Below are 23,980 nucleotides of genomic sequence, written 5' to 3' on the forward strand. Positions count from 1 at the left end.
CCAAGCAATCAAAAACGAGAAAATCCCAACATGATAACAACTGAACATATCATATCAATGTTCAAACTCAAGTTGTAGATTTTGATTTCCTTTTGCTTGGCATCATATGAGATTTTTGATTTCCTTTTGCTTGGCACCATATGAGCTTTGGATTTTGATGAGCATCGGAAGTATTTCAGACTTATGATTTGGGTGGTACTCAGAAGCATTTCGGACTTATGATTTTAGTTGCTATTTGTTTACCACCCAGATCATACGCCCGAAACGTTTCTGACGCTTTAAAGTTGACCAAAAAATACAATGGTCGGGATTTCCCTCGAGTTTAAACGTTGGAAAAAAAAACAATGGAAATTAGGAATAATCAATGATAACATGCATATTGGCTTGGGCTAATATTTATAGTGGAGCCGAAATATATATTGAAATTCAAACTCAAATTGAAATTTAAATTCAAACTCCAATTACATATGAAATGAATTTGAAATGCAGTGTTAAATTGAACATGAAAATTGCATATTGATTCATACTGTTCAAGTAACATGCTTTATGAACCATCAAGCTAAAAGACAATATTGATTGAGTTCAAAGCTGAGTTGTGAGTTGATGGAGTTGTCACACTTGTCACATGGTTGGAATAAAGTAATTTGATTTAATAATTTTATTTGCACAAAAAATTATTTGATTGTTTTGATATTTTATAAAATAATATTTAGAATTTGTAATTTAATAATAATATATATCGTAACGTAAAAAATAAATCATTAGACGCCTATAATTACTAAATTAATATCTTAAAACTCACTCAAAAGATGTATATACCTAAATATGTAGTTAACAAACATACCTAAATATGTAGTTATTGTACATACCTAAATTTAATGATAATATATACTTGTAGTTATTGTACATACCTAAATATGTACTGCGAATTTAATGGTGTACCCACCCTTTAACTACCACTACTAATGCCACATCCTATTGAAAGCAGCACGACTGAAACATGTTCAAAATGAACCTTTGCTTACATCTCCATCAACTCCTGGAGCACTGAACTTGCACAACAAAATTTTTGCCATGGATAATACTGATGTAGACAATGTTAAGCCAACCGAGGAATGCCATGAAGTACATAATGTTGATGAATCTTACAGATTGGTTGGTCAGCTCTTCTGTTCACGTGATCAAGCTTGGCACTTTTACAAGGGATTCGCACGGGAACATGGGTTTAGTGCACGTAAGGGAACAACACGGCTTGACGTGGAAGGGAATTTGAAGACACATGAATTTTGTTGTTCCAAAGAAGGGTTTCGAGTATCAAAAGTCAATACTGTTGATCGTCAACGTGCTCATACGCCAGTCACAAGAACAAGATGTAAGGCTAGAGTCGTAGTTACAGCAACAAATACAAACGATCAGTGGGTTATAAGTAAGTCTGATCAGAAACATAATCATGCATTGTGCACATCTGCTATGACACCATTTATGCGTTCTAATAGAGCTGTAAGTAAGGCTGATATCGATGAGGCAACAACATTGAAAGAGGTCGGTGTTGGCATGTCACAAGTAATGAACTATTTAACGCAGCAGGCAGGGGGCTATCATAATGTTGGATTTACACATAAAGACCTCTACAATGCACTTCAAAGAGGTAAAGCAAAGGAAATCGTCGATGGGGATGTGAATGCGCTTATTGCCTACTTTGATTATAAGACACATGATGATCCCGGGTTTTTTATGACATACTCGGTAGACGAATCGGGGGCATTGTATAATCTTATTTGGTCGGATTCTACATCGAGATCGGATTACACATGTTTCGGTGATGTAATTGCGTTCGACACAACGTACAAAGATAATTTGTATGGTCGACCAATTATGCCTATTGTTGGTGTCAATCATCACCATAACACAATTTTGTTTGCCACTGCCATAATCGCTGACGAGACGTCTCAATCTTTCGAGTGGGTGCTACAGAATTTTTTAGAAGCCATGATGAATAAATCACCTATTTCCGTTGTAACCGATGGGGATAGGGTAATGCAGAGGGCTATCAAATCTGTTATCCCTTATGCTAAGCACAGATTATGTTCTTGGCATATTTCTCGCAATGCACAAGCTAACATTGGTGACCCAAAGTTTACAGCAGCATTCTCAAAATGCATGGCTTCCTGGTGGACAACCAAGGAATTTGATATTCAATGGCGTTCGATTGTTTCAGAATTCAACGTCCAAAAGCATCCATGGGTGATTGAGAAGGGAAATACACGACACTTATGGGCACAAGCATATCTAACAGGTCATTTCTTTGCCAATATTCGCTCAACACAAAGGTGCGAGTCTATGAATGCTTCACTAGCTATTGCACTGAAACACAAGAAGACATATTTAGATGTTGTTTGTGCAATTGAAGATGGAATTAGTAGAATGCGTATGAACGAGTTGAAAGCGGATTACTTAAGTTCCCATACGAAGCCCTTCCAGATCACAAAACTGGTCGACCTTGAAAGCCATGCCGCTGCGATTTTTACCCGCGAATCTTTTCATGTGTTCCAAGATGAACTTATACGGGAGACATTGTACCGGATTGAGGCATAGATTAAGTCCTTATCAGATGAATGTCAACATTATATTTTGTCAAAGTACGCAGAAAAAAAAATAGGAAATTTGAAATTAGTTTTGATTCTCGTACGAAAACTCTAATTTGCTCCTGCAAAAAATTCGAGACCGTTGGACTTCCGTGTCGCCATCAACTTCACATTTTGAAGCAATTGGACTACACATATTTGCCCGGGACTTTGATTCAAAGTAGTGGACTAATGATGCGAAGGCTTCTGCACCCAACTATGTTGATTTGAATGTGTCTCCAGAAGTGATGCAAATGGCAAGGTTCGCTGCTCTACGTTCAACGTCAAGTAGGTTATGCTACATTGCATCAAAGACAGACGAGTCTTTCAAAACCGCAAGAGATGAGATGAAAAAACTAATAGAAGAATTAGAAAACTCGTTTGGTTTGAATCATTCAGTCAACCATAGCATTGTAGTAAACAATGTTCGTGACCCTCAACGAAAACAACGCAAGCGAAAGAAGTGCCGAAGAACAAGGTCGAGAAGAAAATTAGGCGATGTGGGTACTGCAACGGTGAGGGGCATAACAACTAACATGTCCTCAAGTCAAGCTCAGTTTGAGTACAAGCACACAGCCTACATCAACTGATTTTTCGAAGACGGAATGGAATGACAACGATCTCCATATAATATATCGTAAGTATCAACATGACTCCTATTGTATGTACATATAAAATTTTGAATGAAGGAAGAAAAACCGCGTTACTTAAAATTACCGACACTTTTTTAAATGGTATCGACACATTTTTCTTCCAATCTGGACATAAAGTACCGACACAATATTATAAAGTGTCGATATAGGTTGGAGACCTATTCGCTCATAAAACCGTTATATTTATACCGGTTATATTACAAAATTATCTATTACATTATAAATCTGGGTTCCGATGTGTAAATGTCGATACTTTTTTAAATCGTATCGACACATTTTTCTTCCAATATGGACATAAAGTACCGACACAATATTAAAAAGTGTCGATATAGGTTGTAGACCTATTCGCGCATAAAACCGGTATATTTATACCGGTTATATTACAAAATTATCTATTACATTATAATTATGGGTTCCGATGTGTAAATGTCGACACTTTTTAACAATGTATCGACACATTTTTCTTCCAATCTGCACATAAAGTACCGACACAAGATTAAAAAGTGTCGATATAGGTTGTAGACATATTCGCGCATAAAACCGGTATATTTATACCGGTTATATTACAAATTATCTATTACATTATTTATGGGTTCCGATGTGTAAATGTCGACACTTTTTAACAATGTATCGACACATTTTTCTTCCAATCTGGACATAAAGTACCGACACAAGATTAAAAAGTGTCGATATAGGTTGTAGACCTATTCGCGCAAAAAACCGGTATATTTATAATATGTTGAAAGTGTCCATACTTTTTATAAAAAGGATCGATACTTTTTTTAAAGATATGTAATTTATGTTTCAATTTTTTTTAAGTATGTTTCATGTTTTCCACCTACAATATTAATTTAATAATTTCATTTGCACAAAAAATTAGTTGATTGTTTTGATATTTTATAAATAATATTAAGAATTTTTAATTTAATAATATATATACCGTAACGTAAAAAATAAATCATTAGACGCCTATAATTACTAAATTAATATCTTAAAACTCACTCAAAAGATAACCTTAAATTAATGTTTTCCACAGTGAAAAAAGTATGGACACTTTTATAAAAGGGATAGACACTTTACAATATAACCACTACCTATTACATTATATAAACGATACCTATTACATTATATAAGCGCTACCTATTACATCATATGTTTACCTATTATATTGAAAGTGTCTATACTTTTTATAAAAAGGATCGATACTTTTTTTAAAGATATGTAATTTATGTTTCAATTTTTTTTAAGTATGTTTCATGTTTTCCACCTACAATATTAATTTAATAATTTCATTTGCACAAAAAATTAGTTGATTGTTTTGATATTTTATAAAATAATATTAAGAATTTTTAATTTAATAATAATATATACCGTAACGTAAAAAATAAATCATTAGACGCCTATAATTACTAAATTAATATCTTAAAACTCACTCAAAAGATAACCTTAAATTAATGTTTTCCACAGTGGAAAAAGTATAGACACTTTTATAAAAAAGATAGATACTTTACAATATATTAAAAAAGTATAGACACTCAAATGTATATGTACACATAGAAGCAAATATGGAATAATTAATGAATATACACACAATATTTAGACCAAAATATAAATACACAAGAATGTTCAAATAATGTACCGACAAACAAAATTAATCCGATGAAAATGGGTTGTTTCTAACGAAGTCCGGAACATTAGAGGCCTTCAACAAATTTTCCAAATACTCTCGTATGTTTCCGCCTTTTTCTGAGGACATACATAAAAAATTTTAATTATCAAACTAATGAGGTGCAATTTTACTAACAATAAATTAAATTCGCATAAGCATGAATAAATTTGTGTCATACCTAGAGCTTTATCGTTCGAATGGGAAGCAACGTCAAAGGTATGTGGACATATGTAATTGTATTTCTATATAAACACATAAGTTGTTAAAATAATCAATGTCTGAACATCTGTTCAACTGGAAAAACATATTGCATAATGCAACTTACCGGATTATAATCATTTTTTCCGCTGAATCATCGACCAAAAGTGTATTTAGCTCGTTAAAATCTGGACACGCGTTCCAAACATCATTGAGATCTTTACAGTAGTAACAGAATCGTATGTTTGCATTTTTTTGATCCTGTTCACAAACAGTCGAACATAAATATGTAGGAATCATAGACAACGAAAAGTCAGCAAACTGTAATGACATTCATCTTACCCACACGAATAGAAAATGCTCGGAAAATACAGGTAGTTTCTCAAGTACAACGGTCGACGTTATGCCTGAGATTGTAATCAAGTTTGAATGTTAACATTCAAATGTATATTAACGATTTTGACTACAGTAATTCAATTGCCTCAAACATATTCTAACCTCATCTTTGAAGACCAAAGGGCAACAACAAAATTGTCGACACAAAATTGCATAAATTCAAATAATCCTCTTCTGAGGACAACATCTACAACATGAAGAAAAATTGCATAAAGTTCTACGCTTATATGTTAAATAATGGATACAAAAGATAGAATTAAAACCTGCCGGCAGTCTTGGGATGTAGGCAAGGACACCATTGAGATCAAAAATTAAAAGTTTTCTTGAAGGCGGCGTTGCAGACACGATATACTTGTTTGGATCATCATCTTCATCATCATCATCATCATCGTCATCATCTTTATCGCCAGCTTCATCGTCATCATCATCGTCATCTTCATCGTCAGCTTCATCTTCTGCGACCGCTTGGTTGTCCACATCTGTTAAAAGAAAATAAAATAAGTTCAGAACGTGTAAATGTTAAGAAACATAGATAATGAATTACCTAACTCGTTTGATGTCGTTGACGTAATTCGTTACGCAACATGGAGACTTCACGTTGCAATGATGAAATATCGGATCGCATTCCACTCACAAGGGAATCAATATGCTCCCGAAAATTGACCATGTATTCCATCACGGTCTTAATTGTGACATCCTCTGCAACTGGAGCTTCTTCCATCTTTGCGTCTCCACTTGGTTGCTCTTCTTCATGGCCAACGGGGTCCATTTCCTCCCTCTCTTGATCTAATCCGACCTCCTTGACACGCTTCCAACCGAGTTTTTCAACAAATCATATCCCACTTTTTAATAAATACCATGTCAATCTTGCGGGTTAATCGAACAGGGGCGTCATGCGAAAAATCAACTTCCTTCTTCTTCAACAGATGGGTGATGACACATCCATATGGTAGTGTAGTTGAAATTGTTGCTCCCTTTGTGACCATATATACAATTGTATTAAATATGAGTTTTGCAATGTTTGGAGCCGTTTTGGATTTATACTTTGCTATCCACCAATAATCGCTGTCTCGAAGCGTTGAATGTTTTCCCCCACTAGGCCGGATATACCATGTGAGCATTTTGTGAAACACTCTCGACTCTACATCGAGGTGAATTGGGCTATTTCTAGTAACCCGTTTAATTGTAGACCAATCTACACCATTTTCATCTGAATCCCCTGTATTCGCTACACCTAAACCCTCCGCAATAGTTTCTGGAGATATATATATATCCTTCCCATGACATGTGTATTAATTCCTATTATATTAGTCTATTAGGCTCGTGCTGTAAGGAAGCATTGTTGTAGAAGACTCTAACTAGGTTGGGATAATATCTTGGTTCTACACCAAGGAATTCAAGCCAACCCCAAGATGTAAATGTGGATTTAAAACTAAATGCATATTTATCATCAAACAAGAAACCCAGGTCAATGACACGTTCGGGACGAATCTTTCTTACTTTAAAACTCGTCTGCCATCTTTGTTTCCATGTCGGATCTAAAGTTCAGAGTTTCGAAGGACCTGATTTCCTCAGAAGAATCGTTTGTTACAGAAGGAGGTGGTTGAGAAGAACTGGGTTGAGAAGAGCTTTGAGAAAGACCTCGCTTCTGACGCTGACGTTTTGGAGCTATTTTGGTTGGATGCTACCCCTATTACAATGGACACAAACACATTCAGGATAAAAACTCCAATATAAAATCAATCAACCCATAAAATATCGATAAATTTACCTGAATATCTGATCGTCACTTATGATAACGGTAGAAGAAAGAGGAAGATCTGCCTGCTTGCCTTTATGTTTAGGGTTTCTCGATTAAGAGTACTATATATCGTAAACGGTGGAAAAACACTTGATATTTAAATTAGTATCGACACAAACTATATTAGTGTCGACACATTATTTATACATATTATCTCATAAAACCGGTATAATTGTACCGGTTAGATTGAAAAATTACATATTACATTATACTTTTGGGTTCGATGATTTTGGGATCGACACTTTTTATATATGGATCGACACTTTATGGGTGCACCCTGTTTTCCATTCATTCTGGAAAAAATATCGACACAAACTATATTAGTGTCGACACATTATTTATATATATTATCTCATAAAACCGGTATAATTGTACCGGTTAGATTGAAAAATTACATATTACATTATACTTTTGGGTTCGATGATTTTGGGATCGACACTTTTTATATATGGATTTTATGGGTGCACCCTGTTTTCCATTCATTCTGGAAAAGAAATATCGACACAAACTATATTAGTGTCGATACATATTTATACATATTATCTCAAAACCAGTATAATGTACCGGTTAGATTGAAAATTACATATTACATTATACTTTTGGGTTCGATGATTTTGGGATCGACACTTTTTATATATGGATCGAAACTTTATGGGTGCACCCTGTTTTCCATTCATCTGGAAAAAAAATATCGACACAAACTATATTAGTGTCGACACATTATTAGACATATTATCTCATAAAACCGGTATAATTGTACCGGTTAGATTGAAAAATTACATATTACATTATACCTTTGGGTTCGATGATTTTGGGATCGACACTTTTATATATGGATCGACCTTTATGGGTGCACCCTGTTTTCCATTCATTCTAGAAAAGAAATATCGACACAAACTATATTAGTGTCGACACATTATTTAGACATATTTTTTAAAACCGGTAGACTTGTACCGGTTAGATTGAAAAATTACATATTACATTATACTTTTGGTTTTCGATGTTTTTGGGATTGACACTTTTTATATGGATCGACACTTTATGGGTGCACCCTGTTGGCCATATTGTAAATTTGCCTTTACTTCAAAGTATCAACATGACCCTTAATGTGTATAAGAAACATGTACAACAACATACTGCTAACTTTTCTCATCTCATTCATAATTATATTCACATACAAAAATATAAATCGTATACAAATTATAAATCTTATACAAAATTAACCCTACATTTACATCATTGCATCCTTTTGTTATTCTTATGTAATATTGCAGCTTTTGTTATCTCCTGTCTTCGTTCATTTTGATTGTGGCTTACGAGATCGTTTAATATTCGCGATCGATCCCAGTCTCCAACAACCTGTTTTCAAATTGTCAGAACGTTAAGTATTGTCAACTACAGCATTCAATCTACGACTTTTAACAATTTACCACAAACGATTTTTTCTATCCACTTACAAAATCACCAGTTGCCCTGTAGAACCGATCGATTCCATCCACATCATCACATACATGCCGCAATCATATCTGTTACAAATTTGAAAACCACACATGTCAATTATGATGAATACTGCATAAATTAAGCTTTCTATTTGTGATAACATCTCATACCCATTCAATTGCTATTCTTCTTATGCTCCACAAATTTGAAATTTTTCAAGGGATACTTTCCTAGAGATCCCAGGACTCACCCAAATGCGTTTCTTATTATAAGAATCTAATATTTTAATCTGCATTAAAATAGAAGAAGTTATGCACCAAAAAATTATGCATTATAATTTACATAATGTCCTTTCATACATACATACATATCAATCTCTTAGCATCCTTCACTCTCTGTTTTAGCTGCTTCAGTTGTAAACATACTATCATATATTGTTACAACACGATCTACCATATCCAACACCAACAGATACCAATGTGAATTATGGTAGTTATTGTGATCATGATCTGCAACAAATTTCACACCCAATTTGACAAAAATCAACATTCTATATCCGAAAACATCATTTGCAATTGGTATGGTGTCTTACCTTCTCACGTCGGTGAATTTCACATAGTATCCAATATGACACCCCAGAAGGTAGAAATACTCTCAACACTTTCTTTGTTGTTGGCATCCAACGCCTGTTGCTGTAATTACGCAACAAACATTATTAATTTACCGTCTATAACACTACTTTTCAATATTTATTAATTTAACTCACCACAAGAGGTATGGAAGGTAGCCAATCCTCCGGAGACTTTTGAGAATCGTAGCATATGGTCCAGGCGACAAATCGATAACCTAACAAAATTAATTACACAATCAAACATATTCAATAAGTTTTAACATTTTCTACTTTCTACTTACCACACCGCCAACCCATTCCGTAGGCTTCAACGTTGCAACGTCGTATACAGTAGCGAATTGATTTCCCATGAGATTACAGAATATCTGTATGAATCATTAGGATTAATATGTTGTCATGAAATATTTAAATATCACTCACAAACAATATATTCACTTACCCCGATTCTAACTCGCTATTCCATAAATAATCACAAATTGCAGCTTCGATGTCATCAATTCCGCTTGGAATATCCGCTTTTTCAACCTACAATTTTGCATACAAATTTTGTCACAACAACATAATAAATCAAATTAAGTATCTTTATTAAACTTACCTTCTGCTTCTTCTTCTGGGGTGCAGGACATTCGAATCCAAAACTGCTGCTATAACACTCTCCGATGTATAAATGACATCGACTTCCTTCCGCCTCATTTCTTCCATCTCTTCTTCTTCCTCCTCTCTCTTTCTTCTTCATATTTTTTCAGTTCATCGTACTTTTTTTCTACATAGCTCTTCATCTTTTATTTAACCCTTCAATTGAGCTCCTTCATCCGAGTATTTATCAACCACCCCCTTCACCCCAAGTTCACTCCTCAAATCCACAACCTCCTTCACCACTCCCTCTATTTTTTCTCCCGTCACCATCTTAATATCACCCCTTAAACACCCCAACTTCTTTCACCACTTGACCCTCAACACATCTACTTCTTTCACCACTCCATCTATTTTTCCTTCCACTACCCCTTATGCTCTCAAGTGTATCTTCGACTCTCTCGAGTTTCTCTAACGACTCGATCAAGTTTCTCTTCGACTCTTGATTGTCTTTGCATGATTTCAAATTGGTTTTTTTTTATATCAGCCAATTCAACATCAAAATGTCGAAGTTACTATGTTTCGCTCACCGTCATCCCCCAATACAACCATCCCTCCTTTTTTCTCCTCTGCCTCCACTGCCTCTTACATCCTTGCCAATAACCTTCAAAATTAAATTACAATATTAAGACATTGATTATATTCTTAATATTATTTAATTACATTTATTACCATTTCTTGCTTCTTCCCTCTATCCAACTTTAACTTCACCATCACTCTAACCACCTCTTCCTTCCCCATGCACGGATGCGGCCACTCCGGTTCTTTCATAAGCCGGCACTGCCTCACAGCCCGACCAAAAATCGAACAGTGCAACCTGCATTTATAATAAAATTTATATTTTTATATAAAACACAAAAGTGATTCAACTCATTTACCTCTAAGATTGCTATGCACCTTTGAGATATCTCTGGCTGCCCTTTTTAAAGGTGATTATTGATTCAATCAATCTCGAATGGATATATTCAGCCCAATTGAATTCACCCTTCAAGCCTTCATCGCAAATGAGCTTCATATATCCTTGTTCGTTGACGTATCACCCGTTGGACAAAGAAATATCCCGACAAGGTACAATAGAACTCGGGCCTTCAGCTCATCCCCCCAGTAGATCCACTTTTGATATCCTCTTCAACTTCAGCATATGTCACCTTATGATTCAAACCCATATTTGGAGGCAAGTGCTTTCCAGTTCTTACTCCTACAGACTTCTAACACTTTTGCCTTTGTTTTGTACCCCCAGACGGCTGCAGCAGTCGATACCCCCAGAGGGAATGAATAATCACCATACTAGCCATACATTGACTGGCGTCAAATTGTGCCATCAAGGATCGACACAATTCCCTCCGAATAGGTCGATCCCTTACTCCGATCAACGATCCAAAACCTATTTCTCCCAGCACATTCAACTGACCCTTCTCCTTAAGGTGTTTAATTAATAATTCACCCTTTTAATGCTGCATCTTGTCGACACTTCCTACAATTTTTTAACAATATATAATAGTTCTATATATTTTGTATCAACGTATTTACAAGTTTAATGAATACCTTATTTTCATGTGCTTTCCTCCGTTCTTTGTATTCTTTACTATCATTCCTTGACTGTGTGATGTAAGGTTCCTTTTCAGCATCACTCATTGAATTCCATTTGGACCTCACATCTTTTTTCACCTAATATAAACATAAACGTTTCTTAATCAATACATTAACACTAAATAATACTACTCAATGTCAATTTCATTTTACATACCGAACCGCTCTGTGTGCCATCTCCCTTCATCCTTTGCATTCGGCCATACTGTTAACATTTAAAATTTGTAATCAATTTAAAGTTTATCGATACTTTAATCCAATTACCATTTCAACAATAATAACAAGGACATTGATACTTACTAGAAGTACATATATCCACCCTTTGGTTGCTTTCGAGTCTCGGCCTCAATTTCAAAGTCATCTGCTCCACAAACAATTTTCCAACCCATGACTCCATTTTTTCCTTCATATATCAGTTTACGCAAATCAAATTATTTTACATACACTTTATTCAATATACAAATATAGATAACTACTCTTGTGGTAAAACGGTTTTCTTCAAAAGAATTTGAATGGCCACACCAAAATGTATCGGCACATTTATACAACCTATAATATCATTTTCTACCTATAATATTTAATAAAAGTATCGACATTTATATTTTTTCTTGAATATCTATTTCTACCTGCAATCGGTCCCAAATTCTTCCTTACTCCAAAACCCCAAACAACACATAAAAAACCCTATCGCGATTACTGTAATAATAAAAAATTAGGTTTCGACAACATACTTTTCGATTCGACTGCAGCAACAAACAAACAAACTTCGCTTTAGAAACGCCTTCTGAAATGCAGCAACAATTACGCTTCGATTTCAAAAACTCGTCCGTTCTATCTTTTTTCAGAGGATATTTAGCTATGGCCTTTATATTTTCATCGGATATGTTATTATATTTAATCGATACAAATACAAAAGTGTCGATACTTTTATGTCGGTGTCGATACTTTCGAAAGGATAATTACCTATTTCTTTGAAAGTGTCGATAATTTATTACACGTACTTACGAAAGTATCGACACTTTCATATATCCGTATCATTTTACCGGTTTTATCATTTTGTATCGGTTTTATCATATTTTTACCTGTTATATCGTTGTGGATCGATATATTTTTTTAAAGTATCGACACATTATAGGCGCTATAACTGCTTCTCTTTTAAATTCACAAAGTGTTGATCCTTATATAAAGTATCGACACTTTTAATATATCCGGTAACGTTTACCGGTTTATCATTTTGTTACCGGTTTTATCATATTTTACCTGGTATATCGTTTTGGATCGATACATTTTTAAAAGTATCGACACTTTATAGGATTTAAAACTGCTTCTCTTTAAATTCACGAAGTGTCGATCCTTATATTAAAGTACCGACACTTTAAATGTATCCGGTAGCGCTTGACCGGTTTTATCATTTCTATACAGGTTTTGTCATAGTTTTACCTGTTATATGTTTTGGATCGACACATTTTTAATTTGGATCGACACGAACCGGTAGCACAATTTTTTAATATTCTTCATGACTTAGACCTACTTTTATAAGTATGGACACTTTTATAAAAATGATATATACTTTTTTAAAGTTATGTAATTTATGTTTCATTTATTTAATAGTGTTTCATGTTTTCCACCTACAATATAATTAATAATTTAATTTACACAAAATATTATTTGATTGTTTTGATATTTTATAAATATTATTTAGAATTTAAATTTAACAATATTAACCAAATAATAATAAATATGTTTTCAACAGTGAAATAAGTATGGACACTTTTATAAAAATGATATATACTTTTTGAAAGTTATGTAATTTATGTTTCAATTTTTTAATAGTGTTTCATGTTTTCCACCTACAATATTAATTTAATAATTTCATTTACACAAAAAATTATTTGATTGTTTTGATATTTTATAAAATATTATTTAAAATTTAAATTTAACAATATTAACCAAATATAATAATAAATATGTTTTCAACAGTGAAATAAGTATGGACACTTTTATAAAAATGATATATACTTTTTTGAAGTTATGTAATTTATGTTTCAATTTTTTTAATAGTTTCATGTTTTCCACCTACAATATTAATTAATAATTTCATTTACACAAAATTATTTGATTGTTGATATTTTATAAAATATTATTTAGATTTTAAATTTAACAATATTAACTAAAGATAATAATAAATATATTTTCACAGTGAAATAAGTATGAAACTTTTATAAAAAGGATAGATAATTTACAATATAACAGGTAAAAAATATGACAAAACCAGATTCATTATGACAAAACCGGTAAAATTTACTTGATATGTTAAAGTATGGACACTTTTATAAAATGATAGATACTTACCGATAACCAAAGTTACCGGTTACCAAATTTTTAATAGTTTTTCATATTTTCTACCTAAAACATTATTAGTTGTCAACATAATAAGTACCGCTAAACCGAATTTATTAAATACATTTTAATGTATCCGGTAATGCTGTATATTAACCGTATATTAACCCGCCTTTCCTGAGACATTCCCAACAAACCCATCATTTCAAGATTCTCATTTTCATCATCAAAATGAGTCAGAGATAGCCAGTCACACTGAAAGCTCCATTACCACCACCGTAACCGGCGGCCGCCTGAAAAACCCAACCCCCCAGGTAGAGAAGAACTTACATAAATAACTTCCCTTTCCTCCTTCTCCACACCGAAAGCGCCCGCCGACGCAGAACAGTCCCTCTCGCCGGAGTACCCATTTTCGCAAATCCGGAACTACCGAAAGAAAAAAGATTTTCCGAATTCTGGGTTTCTTCTTCATCAATGTCGAAGCAATGTCTCATCTTGACAACATTCCATCGACGCCCGGGAAATTCAATATGGAAAAATCAGCCTACGTTCAACACAGATTGAGGTGGCACTCCTCTCTTGCAAAGCTCATGTTTTGGTCCTTTATGTTCATGGGCGTGATCCTCATCTTCTTCTTTCGATCACCCTCATCCAATCCCCTCCATCAAGATCCTTCTCGCCGCTCTCTCAGTACCTTCAACTGGGGCGGACCCGCTTGGGAAAAACTGGTCAGTTCATCTTCCCGTATCCGTTCCCACAACGGCATCTCCGTTTTGGTCACCGGAGCCGCCGGTTTCGTCGGTACCCACGTGTCGGCTGCTTTGAAAAGGCGCGGAGATGGCGTTCTTGGACTCGACAATTTCAATGACTATTACGACCCTTGGCTGAAAAGAGCCAGACGAGCACTTCTGGAGCAAACTGGGGTATACATTGTCGAAGGAGACATCAATGATTCGTCTCTTTTAAGGAAACTTTTCGACGTTGTGGCATTCACCCACGTTATGCATTTGGCTACTCAAGCTGGAGTCAGGTACGCCATGGAAAATCCTGGCTCTTATGTGCATAGCAATATTGCCGGTTTCGTTAGTTTACTGGAAATTTCCAAGTCTACTAATTCGCAGCCTGCGATCGTGTGGGCGTCTTCAAGTTCTGTTTACGGTCTTAATACCAAAGTTCCATTTCCGAGAGAGATAGAACTGATCAACCTGCTAGTTTATATGCTGCGACTAAGAAAGCTGGTGAAGAAATTGCACATACTTACAATCATATATACGGACTTTCTTTAACCGGTTCGAGGTTTTTCACCGTTTCCAGTCCTTAGGGTAGGCCAGATATGGCATATTTCTTCTTCACCAGGGTATATTGAAGGGGAAGTCGATACAGATATTTGAGGCAGCTAATCACGGTAACGTGGCGAGGGATTTTACCTACGTTGACATTGTGAGAGGGTGTTTAGGTGCATTGGATACGGCCGAGAAGAGCACAGGTAGTGGAGGGAAGAAGAAGGGTCCAGCTCAATTGAGGGTATACAATCTGGGGAACACTTGGCCTGTTCCGGTTTCGGACCTTGTATCTTGGAGAGGCTATTGAATGTGAATGCAAAGAGGAAGATAATGAAGTTGCCTCGAAACGGGGACGTTGAGTTCACTCATGCTAATATTAGCCTGGCTCGGAGGGAGCTCGGATATAAGCGAGTACCAATTTGCAGAGTGGTTTGAAGAAGTTTGTGAGGTGGTATCTGAGTTACTATTCTGGAGTGAAGAAAGCTGTAGGATGAATTCATTCTTTGAATTCTTCATAGTTGTTGCTGTTCATTAGCATTCATAATTATTTGTTTTTAATATTTCTGTGTTCATTGCGGGATTCTTGTTATTTCTTGTGTTTTTGAAGAAGGTTTGAGATCAGTGGACATTGTTTGCTGGGCAAGGCACACGCTATATCAAAAGAACACCACACCAATTTTCTTTCTTTCTTGAATGTAATTCTTAGTTTTTTCTTACATTGTAGTGACTGATTGCGCACATTGTATCATTACCAATAAGATAGCACACGCTGATGTGTATTCCATTCTGTATATTTGTTATGATTCGTGGAAGGTATTATTTGCATCATTTTAAGTTTTTAGAGTTTATTGCATAGATTTAAATCTCAGGTTCGGTCACATTTTCAATAACAATTTCGGTTGCTACCATTACTTTTTTATATAACGGTCCCTATGCGCGATCATTATTTAATTACTGATTTCTAGTTCAATGATTTTTGCCAGAATTGTAGAGAATTTGATTCTTTTTTGGCACTTGGACTCCAACTAATTTCAGAAATGATTTTAATCCCTCAATTAAAATAAAAATATTTGGATTTAAAACCAAGTAAAATTCATTTAGTCCTAAAATTAAATGAAAAAAATTCAATTGAACTTAAAGATCATCTTATCAGTCCTTTTTGTTCAAAGCCTAACTACTGCAAAATTAGTCCATTGAACTATAGACTTGGAATTCTCTTCAATGGAAGGAGAAACTTTTAGTTCAAATACCTCCCCGGGAAAGCAAATGCATTAAGATTCAAACATTTCCAATGGGAAAGGGGGGGGGGGAAATATCACTTATTCTGATGCACTAAACATACTATTTCCCCTCACTAAACATTCAATAAAAAAAAGTAAAGGTTGAGATCAGCAAATCAAGGTGAATCGCAATTGAACATTGGAAGCTGGTTCATAATGTGCCCTTGCTCTAAGCCACAAGAGTACTGGCTGTAGTTGACTCACTGCATAAGGAAAAAGTGCTAAGATTTGCAGGTCACAGCCAATCTCTGATAATTATTTTTCAGTGAGTGAAGAGGAGATTTTGTAAATGGCATTCATGTTGAAGAACAGCATAGGGGAGGAATACAAATACTTACTATTTCATACAGGTGGGAGCTTCTTTGTCTTCTTGTAATAGTGGGCAAGACGATGGATTCTGCTCTCGACCAAGATCAACCTGAACTTGGAATCCTTGTCTTTACGGTTCCTCTCGAGATGCTTTCTGATGGCAACTGCTTCTAATCAGATGGTTCAGATCTCGGGGATCTCGGGAGCAAGTCCTGACAGAAAACAAAGATGGGTTCAATGTTATCTTCGAAAGGAATCAGAATTGAAGAAAATTGAAACAAAAGACGAAAGTTCGACAAAAGATGTACCGTGGGCTTTCAGTATCCGCAAAATCTTGCTCCCTGTAACACTCTTCACCGAGCAATCCCATGAGAATCACGGAGAATGACACCAATTTGTGATGGGGTTAAACCTTTCTTTGCAAACTTGCAAATGTTCTCCTCCACCTAAATGATGAAATCCAGATTAACGATTATTGCCAAACAATAATAACATTGCAGGGATGCAAAACCAGAAACTATAGCCTTACAATGTTATTTTTAATAGTTTAGGGTGATTACAAATAGTATCTATCCAAAATCTATCTTAACCCCTGAAGACAATGTTCAAACCCGAAACCTCTAAAACAAACAACACTCCCTTCACCCCTAAAGCCGTTCAATGAGTTATAGCCATTACAATGTTATTTTAATAGTTTAGGATGATTACAAATAGTATCTATCCAAAATCTATCTTAACCCCTGAAGACAATGTTCAAACCCGAAACCTCTAAAAAAACAACACTCCCTTCCACCCCTAAAGCCGTTCAATGAGTTGTAGCCATTACAATGTTATTTTAATAGTTAGGATGATTACAAAATAGTATCTATCCAAATCTATCTTAACCCTGAGACAATGTTCAAACCCGAAACTCTAAAACAAACAACACTCCCTTCCACCCCTAAAGCCGTTCAATGAGTTGTAGCCATTACAATGTTATTTTAATAGTTTAGGATGATTACAAAATATATCTATCCAAAATCTATCTTAACCCCTGAAGACAATGTTCAAACCCGAAACCTCTAAAACAAACAACACTCCCTTCACCCTAAAGCCGTTCAATGAGTTGTAGCCATTACAATGTATTTTTAATAGTTTAGGATAATTACAAAATAGTATCTATCCAAAATCTATCTTAACCCCTGAAGACATGTTCAAACCCGAAACCTCTAAAACAACACAACACTCCCTTCCACCCCTAAAGCCGTTCAATGAGTTGTAGCCATTACAATGTCGAATTAATTAACTAGTATTATAAATATAATGAAGCTTCCATTTATTAAACATCTGATTCTTGACTGCCACTATTCTAATCAATCTGGTAGATGATTCAATTATTCACACGCAGGATCACAAGAAAATAACAAACAAAAAATTGAACATAATCTGAAAGAAAATGAATTTGTTCTTTCAAAGTAGAAAAACAATAAAGAAAATCATATCATTGATTGATTAAATTCCTAAGGAAAAAAAAAATAAAAGCATAATCAAAATAAGTGAATCACATCTTGGGAAGAGATCTTCAACCAACTTGGTGGAGTCCTCTTGTAGGGCAGAGCAGATGCGGAGATACCTTTACCGCAAACAGAGTCGATTCGATCATGAATAATTGATTTCAACGGCATAAATCATGGTATTGTTGTGGTGGATAATGACTCATTATGTGTAACGAGCAAATACAAACCCTCGGCTGTGCATACGACCCATGGTTGCTGAATTCGGAGTTCGATTGCTTGGCTTCTGTCCTGCTTGCTCTGTGCAAAGAAACCCTGGAAAAAAAAATGAATCACTCGTTCGGGCTAGGGTTTATATTCTTCTGGTCCTTTGGTGGATATTCATTGGGCTTTTAAACACTGGATTTTTACGAAAAGGCCGGAACCCATTAGGAGATGCTGAATAAGAAAGATGTTCCGGTAATTTTCCAAATTCTTAGAAATAACGATCTTAAAGAGGCTGCTTTCCTGAGAAATTTGTCACAAGGCAATCTTCCCAGAAATTCTTTTGAACTCCTGTTCAACGCCACAAGTGAAATGAGGAATCAAAAAGTTTATTTAAACATGCGCATTTATAACGTGGGCTAGAATTAGGTTTCGACTTGAATGAAATGGTTAAAGTCATCACCGATCATTTAAAAAAATAAATTTTAGGTGGATCGGACACCATCTTACTTGGTTTGCGTTTTACTAGAAATGTGTCGGGTTCAGGAGTCGGTTTAGTCAATGAAGGATTAGCACACTTGTACTGCCTTTCAGTACCTATTAATTCGTCGATTCTCTTATTACGAAAATTAAAATTTAAATCAAAATTTAAAAATTCAATTCAAACTAATTACCTTTGATCGATTGAAAATATACCTAAAAGTTGAAAATGTTAGATAAGAAATAATAATAATATTAAATAAATCAAAGGGAAAAATAAAAAAATAAAAAATTTTAAAAGTAATAAAATAAAATAAAAATAATAAGAAGTAAAAAATAAAATAAATAATAATAAAAAATGCTAAAAATTAAAAAATAAAACCAACTTTTTACATATACTATGATAGAGTATTTTATAACAATGTAAAGCCAACCCTTTAGAGAACCAAGCAGTGCTGCTGCAAGAAATAGTGAGCATCGAAATCATCAAAGCGAAACAGTGGCAGAGTGATACGATAACATCGATTCCAAGAAGAAACACGCTTCAACTGGACACCTAAAAATGCAATTGGATAGAGAAACCCTTGATGAGACACGAAACGACGATGGTGCAGCGCTGGATTGTGGAGCGAACCGAGCCGCGACGTTGCGAGCTGAACTTGATCTGAAAATTTTATTCCTTCAGGTGCTCCAAGGATTGGAAGCCTTTCCGGACCAGGCGAAGTAGAGTAGGAGAATAAGCATAAGTGGGAAAACGATAATAGGCCGAATGCTAAAATAAAAGAAAGAACCCTCTTTGCCAAAATCAATGATTATTCCAATATGTATTTGTTACCTTCCTCTTGCTTGTCTTTAAATAGCCTAGTGATAGGTTATTTTTATAGACGTTTTAGAGTTCCACTTGGACTCAAATGTCTCACTTTTTAGTGTTTCAATAGGATTCAAATATATTAGTTTGTTTTCTGAATTCTATTAAATCGAGGTTGTTGAATCGTGGTGGTTGAGTGTGGGCTTGAAAAAATAATGAAATAATAATAATAATAATAATAAATAAATAAATAATATAATAAAATATTTTTGTATACCCGAATAAAAACGGTGTCTACAATAACTTTTTGAAGAAGCGCAAGACATACATCTGGCGTTGATCAATTTTGCATTTGTGGAGGAAGTAAATGTTTTCACGTTTTCTGTTCAAGTGGTGTGAATAAGTTGTCTCCATCTATGATTATTGAGATAAGAATAGATTCAGAGCCTGTCACATGTCCAGTTACACAAAAACAATTAATTATAAAGAAATGGATCTCGATAGGATAAATAATAATGAAGGAATAGAATGTAAGGAGGAGATCAAGTGTTGCAAGAGTGAACCAGGAAGCAATGTATAAGTATTCATAATTGATTTATAGGGATTTAGTACAAAAATGGCTTTACCTGCCGAATATATGCGCCTCCTGAATTCTTTTGCGTCTTGAAACAAATACATTCCAGTTATGGAAGAGAAACAAACAAAAAATAAATCTATATTTTCCAATCATCAATGCAAGAACTCTACATGGACTAAATTAATAATATCACAACGTGAAATGTTACATTGGACTTTCGAAAAAACAATCAGAACATGTAATAGTATCAAAAAAAATGTGCTTTACCGTTCCTTTAGTAAGCATGAAAGTGGCTGAAGATGGATCGATGGAAAAGGAATGCGACTATAAACACAACTAATAAAATCAAGTTCATATGTAATTAAAGAACAAAATATAAATAAGAAAAAAAAACTGTAGAAAAAGATAAAAAAATCTAAAATATCAGTAAAGATATTCGATTACTTTCATGTTTTTAAAAGAATTCTTTGAATTTAAAAAGCACATAGTGAAATTAAATAAATAAGAGAAAAATAACATCATCTCATATAAAGAAACAAACAACTATAATTTAAGATTTTAAAGAGGTGAAATTATAGTTAAATTTAAAATAAATAGATTCTAATTAACTTAATTTTAATTAAATAAAATTAAATAAATATAATGAAAGTATAACAAAATTCTCTTGGGCATGGGGTCTAGGTAGGCCCAAGCCTACCTCTGCAGCTTGTATGTTAATTTTTTAATAACGGATACTAAAATAAAATAAAAATAAAACGATATGTATAGTTTTAAAAGAAATAAAAGTTTAGATATTAAAATAGATCAAAACTAATAATTTAGATACTAAATACGTAGTTTACTCTTTCCTTTATGTAAGCATGAGGTCATTGCGCCCGCATTTTCAATTCAGGATCGAAATATCCCCTACAGTGGTCCCCAAAAAACAAAACCAATATGGAGAATAAGTGGCTGAAGATGGATCGATGGCAAAGGAATGCGCCTATAATCTAACACCACACGAAGAATATACATCGAAAATAGCGAGTAAAGCGCAATGGAAGTCGACAAGGGAACAGTGTGTGTGACTGGAGGTACAGGATTCATAGCTTCATGGCTGATCAAGAGGCTTTTGGAGGAGGGTTACTCCGTTCATACCACTGTTAGAGCTGATCCAGGTAACAGCTCTTCTCTTCTCTTCTCTTATTCTAAAGAGTAGTATGATCATAGATGGATCGAAGGGAGGTTGACGGAGGTGATTCTCCTTGAAAATTTTAAATTTTTATTATAATTTATTTAAAATTTTATAAGTTTATTTCTCTAACATAAAATCCTATATGATAAATGAGGAATGAGCAGAAAACAAAGAGACCTTAGTTTCCTCACAAGTCTACCAGAGGCAGACCACAAGCTCAAAAATCTTCAATGCAGATCTTAGTGATCCCGGTAGTTTCGAAGCAGCCATTGAGGGAAGCAAAGGAGTGTTCCATGTAGCCACTCCACTAGATTCGAAAACAAAGAAACTGAAGAAATCCTGACGGAAAGGGCGATCAGTGGAACATAGGCATATTGAAAGCATGCTTAAAATCAGAAACAGTGAAGAGAGTTGTCTATACTTCTAGTGCATCCGCTGTGTTTTCAACGGCCAGGATTTGGACACGATGGATGAGAGTTTCTGGTCTAATGTGGATTACGTTAGAGAAAACATTACCCAAGCTTTGGTTCTTACATAATTTCAAAGACCTTGACAGAGAGGGCTGCTCTTGAATTTGGTGCACAACATGGATTGGATGTGGTGACACTGATTCCTAGTTTGTGTTGGTCCTTTCATATGCTCCAAGTTCCCTGGCTCAGTGCGCTCATCCTGGCTCTCATCTTAGGTAAAAGCCAGCTACTTGCATCATTTATTTATTTTTAATAGTTGAGATCATTACAAGATAATATGATGATAATTTTAGACAAACAACGTAATAAACCCATATAAATGCAGTTGATTAAATTCAGGACATCTAGAAAGAATACCATTCTCTTCTATCATTAAAATTGATCAACAAATTTTAATGTACCATTTATTCTTCAATTAGTGAAGATTTTTATTTATTAGTAATATGATATTTTCTATTCCAACATAAATACGTTTATAATTTTTTTCTTTGAAGGTTTCAACTCAAATATAATCTTATTGTTTAATTATCACTTTTTTAATTACTACTTAATCTACACTCTATGATACCAAGATTTAAAGTTCAAATAATAAAAATTGTTTATTTATCATTAATGATAGGGATGGGTGGTGCATGTATCAATTAATTTGAAGTTTTAGATAAATTTGATCTTCAATCTTTAATAAAAGTTAAATATTTTTCAACATTTCAAATAGAGTTAAATCACTGTTTTTTTTATTAAAAATTCCAATAAAATGTTAAATTTCAATCATGTTAAATGACATTTTATATGATATTTACGTGTTACATGTTAATTTTATAAAAAAAATTTAAGATTTAAATTATTTATTGACAAGATAAACAGTACTAATATACATGCATGAAATATACTTGACGTCTGTGGATGTCACATAAGCACTATCAAAATTTTCATATTTTAGTCTACATTTTCTAAAATAAAGTTATTTGACTCTTTTAAAGTTAATGATATTAAATTAATTAAAATATAAATATCGAGGATTAAATTATTTTGATCTGAATCTAAAATTAAAGTAAGAAGTGTGTATAATTATTTATTAAAAAACTTTTATATATTGAAAGAATCATATATTCGCACTAACTTTTGAAAAAAAATATAATTTTCTCCTCCTGAAGCATTGAAGTTGAATTGTACAGGTATGGATTTAGTTTTCTAAAAACACCGGTTGTGCATGTTGATGACGTGGTAAGGGCACATATTTTGCTTGAATATTCTGATGCGAACGGAAGATACAATTGTTCTTCACACACTATGCGTCTTGAAAGTTGTCTGAATTTCTGTGTTCCAAGTACCCAGAATTCTCTATTCAAACACCAGAGTGAGTGCACCTCTTTCCTTCTGCATTTTCATCATCGTCATAATGATGATGGACTAACACAGAGTCGTTTCTGTGTTGACAGATCCTTAGCAGAAATCAAGGGTATAAAACGTCCTAGTTTGTCATCAAAGAAACTGTTGGATACAGGTTTCAAATTTAATTATGGGATAGAGGAAATGTTTGATGATGCAATCAGTGCTGCAAGGAAAAAGGATATATCTAAGTAGTAACTTATATATTTGCATGGTACAAAAGTTGAAGGGAGCAAGGGCCAGAAAGAAGATATATAAAGGAATCAATTTAAAGCTGAATAAGTCCTTTGAATCTTCTAAGAATAAGAGAGAAAGACTATCAAGTTTATTATAATGCAAATCTTATAATCAAGTATTTTATTGTTGTGTTGTTGTTTAATGGTTCCAAACTCGTTAGACTTCTAGTTATAACTTTAGCTGATTGGAGTGCACATCAAACGTCACCAGTTCAGTAATCTCGCCGTCAGTGACTTCTGTATGCTCTATACAGTAGCATCAAATTTAATCCACCAATCATTTAGTAATTTCATTTTTAAAT

The 23,980-nt window shown here is 34.1% G+C and overlaps 3 pseudogenes; 2 read left to right on the plus strand and 1 right to left on the minus strand.

Moving 5' to 3' along the window:
* Positions 1-4,439: 4,439 nt before the first annotated feature.
* LOC120119771 lies at positions 4,440-23,942 on the plus strand (annotated as a pseudogene).
* Positions 14,458-15,752, plus strand: LOC120119769 (annotated as a pseudogene).
* On the minus strand, positions 16,879-18,690 carry LOC120119770 (annotated as a pseudogene).
* Positions 23,943-23,980: the final 38 nt, after the last annotated feature.

The sequence above is a fragment of the Hibiscus syriacus genome, unplaced genomic scaffold (assembly GCF_006381635.1).
Source record: "Hibiscus syriacus cultivar Baekdansim isolate YM2019G1 unplaced genomic scaffold, ASM638163v2 tig00110332_pilon, whole genome shotgun sequence".
In the NCBI taxonomy this organism is placed as follows: domain Eukaryota; kingdom Viridiplantae; phylum Streptophyta; class Magnoliopsida; order Malvales; family Malvaceae; genus Hibiscus; species Hibiscus syriacus.